This window comes from Anolis carolinensis, chromosome 3, assembly GCF_035594765.1.
Source record: "Anolis carolinensis isolate JA03-04 chromosome 3, rAnoCar3.1.pri, whole genome shotgun sequence".
Lineage (NCBI taxonomy): Eukaryota > Metazoa > Chordata > Lepidosauria > Squamata > Dactyloidae > Anolis > Anolis carolinensis.
In genome coordinates this window covers 224330477-224336196 of record NC_085843.1, presented here as the reverse complement: position 1 = coordinate 224336196, position 5720 = coordinate 224330477, and the positions used below count along the sequence as shown (strand labels likewise).

The window sequence follows — 5720 nt, the reverse complement described above, 5'->3', positions numbered from 1 at the left end:
ATATATTGAAAAAGTGTTTTTTTTTTGTTTTCCAATCCATTCCCAATCTCACTCCTATAATCAGTTCTCTCTCATATGAAAATCATTTTATTATCATCATGAATTTCAAGCTTTTATTATTTTAGAATGTTCTTAATGCTGTTAATCCTCATAGATTAGTGGAAAGATGAGACTAAAATGAAATAAGAAATGAAAAGCCATTGAAAAGCAAAATTAAAGGTAGTGAAAATATTTAGTTAGAAATGGGACAGCCAAATACCTCAGCAAATGTTTGTGAAATTGATGAAGCATTGGTATGTGAGTGAAATCGCTGATGAAATTGTTTCTTTGGTCTACAAGTTCCAATTTTTTTTGCCTGTGGAGATCATGCTGATTGGAGATCCAGGAAGTTGTAGACATATAACCAAACCTTTCCCATTCCTAATTCCTTGTACTCATATGACTTCACACAGCTCCTGCAATGTTGAAAGTAACATATAGTAACAAAGAGTTGACATCATGTATTAGTCAGTGGCAGGTTTTGGAACTAAAAGTATGGATTTTTGCATGACCCGTTGATAAGTCGAAGGTCATTCTGCAGAGAGAGGAAAGCACCAATGTCACTTCAGAAGCCAGTTCACCCCTGGCCACCATCATTTTCCCACCCAGAGATTCAAAAAGGCTAGAAGCACCATGACAGAGAAAGAGTAGAGGAAGTTGGTGGTTTTTTAAGATTGTCCTATAATGAATCCTTTGCCACTCTACTCAGAGAAAGGGATGGCTCTTTTTATTCTTATTATAAGAGTTGAGATACAGTATGCACACTGGCATGTGGATAAGTCGTGCCAGATTTTTTGGATTTAGTTTTTGACTAAAATGTCTAGACATACCTGAATATGTAGGGTAACTAAACACCTATTCTTAAATTGAGAAAAAAGTCTTCCCTCATTAACCTACAATCCCATGAAATCAGATTGTATTCAAGTTACTGAAAAAATAATTCATTACAAATAGCTAGTTTATTCCAATCTTTTGCTAAAATCATGCAGTAAACATACTATCTAGAAAATATCCTAGAGGCACAGGATCCCATCTGATCTTGTAAGCTGAGGGTCAGCCCTAGTTAGTAGTTAGCCAAAGAATTCCAGGCAATGAAGGCTACATTTCAGAGGAAGGAACTGGCAAAATCATCCCTGAATATTCCTTGCCTGACAAAATCCTATGAAATTCATTGGGTCTCCATAAGTCGACATGTCACTTGAAGACACACAGGCACACATTCCTTTCTGTGACAGGGAAATTGCAATTACCTTTGTGTCCTGGACTTCCTAATAGCATCTTGTTTACTGGATCCCAGACTAGTTGTACCAGAATCATCTTCAGTTGTTGTCTTCTTGGAAGGGTCTTCATGAGAAAGGATCTTAACAGATGTTCCTAAAGGTACATGAAATATGGAAATCAATTCACATTTCTTGCAATTATAAACAAAAGAATGAATAGTAAGTAGCTGTATTTTGCTTACTCAAATGCATTTCTTAAAATGTTAGATGACAACTTTTTAAACAAGCAAAAAAGATCAGCCTGCTTGCAGATGTTTTATCCCAGCTTCTCATGCAGAATTGCAGACTTGATGTTGATGTTGATGTGGCTGTCATCTTGTTTTGTAGCCTATCCACTTTTGGAATGAAGAAGATGGTTTCAAAACACACAGATTCTCTAGGGTAGAGAAAAAAAAACAATAATAGTGTATTTTTCTCCTTGGCTGGAGCAAACCAAGAGAGCTTTAGAAGCAGCACATTATCTACCGCTTAACTGCACACTAAGGCTGTACAAATTACAGAATTATTTGCCCTTTTTGTGGTGCAGTGAGTCAGATGCTCTCATCCACTCTACTCCACTCCACTTTATGCTGAACGATCTTAACAGGTTTTTTTTTTAAAAAAAAACTTGTACTAGTAGACTTTAAGTGAAAACCTTTTTTTTTTTTTTTGCAAGATTGGCTATTGTAAACCAAACTGGGTGCAGTGGCACATTGTGAACATATGACCCTTCTCTTTGATGTACATTTCTTTCATTGTCATCTTGCTTTCTAGCTACTTAGGGGACATATATACTGTAGAATAAATGCAGTTTGACAACACTTTAAATGCCATGGCTCAATGTTACGGCATCATGGCAATTGTAGTTTCACAACATCTTTATCCTTCTCTAAGAAATAGTGTTGGTGCCTCATCAAACCACAACTTTCATGATTCCATAGTATTGAGTTAAATGTGTGTTTAACTGCATTATAGAGTGTAGATTCACCTTACACCAGTGGTTCTCAAACTGGGGTCCCCAGATGTTTTTGGCCTACAACTTCCAGAAATCACAATCAGTTTACCAGCTGTTAGGATTTCTGGGGGGTTGAAGGCCAAAAACATCTGGGGACTCCAGGTTGAGAACCACTGCCTTACACTATACAAAATAAGTATGCTTTAACCATACTGAGCTAAGTATTGTCTTCTGATCAAGTCATCCAATTTTGACATACTGGGCATCAGCCACTGCAAGCAACATGGGCCTCTTGCCCTGTTGATTGGGATCAGGTAGAATGGAATTTCCACACACATCACCCACAAATGATCTCTAGTGAGATCTTCAGAACCAGAGTCAGTGTGAGAATTCCTCCTTGTATCTCTTGTGAAAGAAGATGAAAACATGAGTCTCCTGCAGCTAGATTGGCAGGAGAACATACCTCTGTTGCCTGCAGTGGCTGGTGTGTCTGGTATGTTAAGATGGGGAACATTTATCAATCCTATGTACATCCTACAGCATTGAATACATGCCTCAGAGTGTGGTGGAAGCTCCTTCCTTGGAGGCTTTTAAACAGAGGCAGGATGGTGATCTGTCAGGGGTACTTTGTTCTTTTCCTGCATGGCATGTAGTTGGACTAGATGGCCCATGTGGTCTCCTCTAGCTCTATTATTCTGTGCTTCTAACCCTCCATGCATTTATAACTGTGATAGTAAATCTTAGTCATAGAGTTTTCTATGAATATAATACATCCATAATTTTGATGACAATGAACTCTTCTTGCTTATGATTCTGTTGTGAGAAGAGAATCAGGCTTAGGGAGTATGCTGCCTTTTCAGAACAATATGTGGGAAAATTGGTTACCAGGAGATTTGTGGCAAATTTTCCTAGCCTTCCTACTGCCTACTCACACCCCACTTTAGATTTCCAAGTAATTGTTCTAACAGTTTATGTGAAAAAAAATTATGGTATGCTTTCTGTTATATTCTTAAATAATAAGCATTGCTTCTCATTTCCTTTTCTGGAAATAAAATTCTGTTAAACTTTTCTGGAATTTCTCGTGAGCAGGCTTGCTCAATTTCAACTCTAAATGAGGCTTGGTTGCTCCTACCTCAAAACAATAACTTGGTAGCTTAACACTTCTAATGTTTATTTTCCCTTGGTTGTACTCTAGGGCTTCAATAATTTCCACAGGCATACTGGAACTTAATTGCAGGAGTACCGTTTCAGTATATGCAACTATGAATGTCAATGCAGGTCTACTAACATCCATGATTCTTGAAAGCACTTGTAAATTACAATACGAGATTGAAACCTGCCTCATAATTAGCAAATCGTATGCACAACGCAAACTCATTTTCATATCATCTTTGGAATAATTCATGAGGAATTTCTAAATGTTCTAATGCACTGTATTTGCTTTACAGAGTTTTTTTTGTTTCTTTTCCTATTCAGAAACTAAGTTTTATTTAATTCCTGATGGTTAGCAATTTGTTTATTTTAACTGGTGAACATGCATAGATGTTATATAATACCATTTTGAACAGATCCATTTTCTCTGCAGTCTCATCTGCTCTATTACCATTACTTTTGGAATGATGCAGCAATAGCTATATAGCATTAGATGTACCCTCAAGGATTGCAAAATCAATAGGTTTTTCCATAGCTACATATGAAAAGGGAAACTTTTTTTAAAAAAAATCTAGAGACCTATGGGAAACCAAAGAACTGATGTTTCCGTATAGGGCAGGGGGTCTTAAACTGTGCTCTGTGGAGTCCTTAGGGCTCCATGGGTGATAGTGAGAGGCTCTACGGCACCCTGCTGCTTCCTGCCTCCTCCTTTTTCTGTCTCCTGTGAAATGCAGGGGAATTAAAGTTTTGAGCTGCCAGAAACAGCAGCAGCAGCATCCTCCCAGGTCACAGACCCTTTTTCCTCTACCTCCCTCGCTGCCCAGACTCTTTCCTTGCCCCCCAGACCTCCCCACCCCCATTTCCTTTGCTTTCAAAGCCCTATTTCCCTCTCATCACTCAGGGAATGCTTCGATTGTGTTTTTCCTGAATGGCAGAAGTGGGTTGGACTCAGAGCCGGCCCAATGTAATTTTCAGATGTAGGCAAACAGAACTTTGCCCCACCCCCAAACCTTTGGGGTGAGAAGGGCAGGACACAAGTATGGGAAATAAATAAATAAAATAAGGACAGTAAAAAAACCCCACTCAAAAACAGAGGAATTCCAGACATGAAACAATCAGGCCCAGCAGTTTTGGGCAATGGGACCCTTCCGCTCATGCTCACAGCACCAATTGCCCATTTCGCCGGAGGCTGCTCAATGCAGGTGCAGATCACCGGCTGATCTGCGCCTGCATTGAGATGCCTTCAGCGAAATGGGCGATCTGCGCGGCATCGGCGGTGCTACGGGGGCGCTGTCGACACCTCAACAGCACCCCTATCAGCGTGCGCCAAAAGCAGCCGCTTCAGCGGCCTCTACATTCAACCAGCCCTGGTTAGACTGCATAGCCTCAAGGTCATCTTGTTCTTTTTCTATTATTATTATTATTATTATTATTATTATTATTATTATTATTATTATTACAAAGACAGGGTGGCCATCTGTTGGGGTGCTATGATCGTGCTTTTCCTGCACGATAGAAGGGGGTTGGACTGGATAGTATCGGGGGCTGCAACTGAAATACTGTTACAGTAAGTTTATGTTGGTCAAAATTATTCTTCATTTTAAATATTGTATTGTTCTTTCTTTCCTATTTTTGTTCTGTGTGAATTAGGTACCTCACAACTTCTGAGAATGCCTTCCACAGATGTGGGAGAAATGTCAGGAGAGAAAGCATCTGGAACATGGCCATGGCCTTCGACAATTCAATGTCCAAATTCCTTGCACTAAAGGCACCAGATCTTGTAAACTAAGTAGGATCTGCTCCTCAATGAAAGACTGTCACTCAATACCAGGTTTGAAGACTGTATTTCAGAGCAAAGAAATGGCAAACCACTTCTGAATATTCCTTGCCAAAGAAATCTTGTGCAATTCATGGGGTTGCCAATGGAAAAGGTTCCCTGAGAAAGCTGCTGAATGGCAACTCTCTATGTAACTCCAGTTGATCTATTGGGGTTGCTATAGTTATACTTGGACATCAGAGTTATGTCAACATGTTCACACTTATTTTCAGTTGCTTCTGACAAGGTCTTTGATAGGGCTCTGTTCCAGTACTGCTTTGTGATTTTTGCTAAGCTAGAAACAGGAAGATTTAGATTTAGGATTTTTTGTATGCAAAGTATGTTGTCCCCAGTCTCAATGAATATCTTTAACAGGATAATTAATTGTTGTCAATTTATTTTAACCAAATGTAGTTGCATTTTCAATCATCTTTCCTGAATAATTGTTTTGTATGGTTTAGTGTACTTGACTTCTCATTTGTATAACTGTTACATTGAG

The 5720-nt window shown here is 39.0% G+C and overlaps 1 long non-coding RNA gene across 1 annotated transcript; it reads right to left on the bottom strand.

Moving 5' to 3' along the window:
- Positions 1 to 213: 213 nt before the first annotated feature.
- On the bottom strand, positions 214 to 1691 carry LOC107982613 (uncharacterized). Its single transcript, XR_001730084.2, has 3 exons — positions 1502 to 1691; positions 1290 to 1413; positions 214 to 574 (listed from the first exon to the last, which is right to left on the bottom strand). It is a non-coding gene; the product is annotated as an uncharacterized LOC107982613 (long non-coding RNA).
- Between the last annotated feature and the right edge of the window lie 4029 nt (positions 1692 to 5720).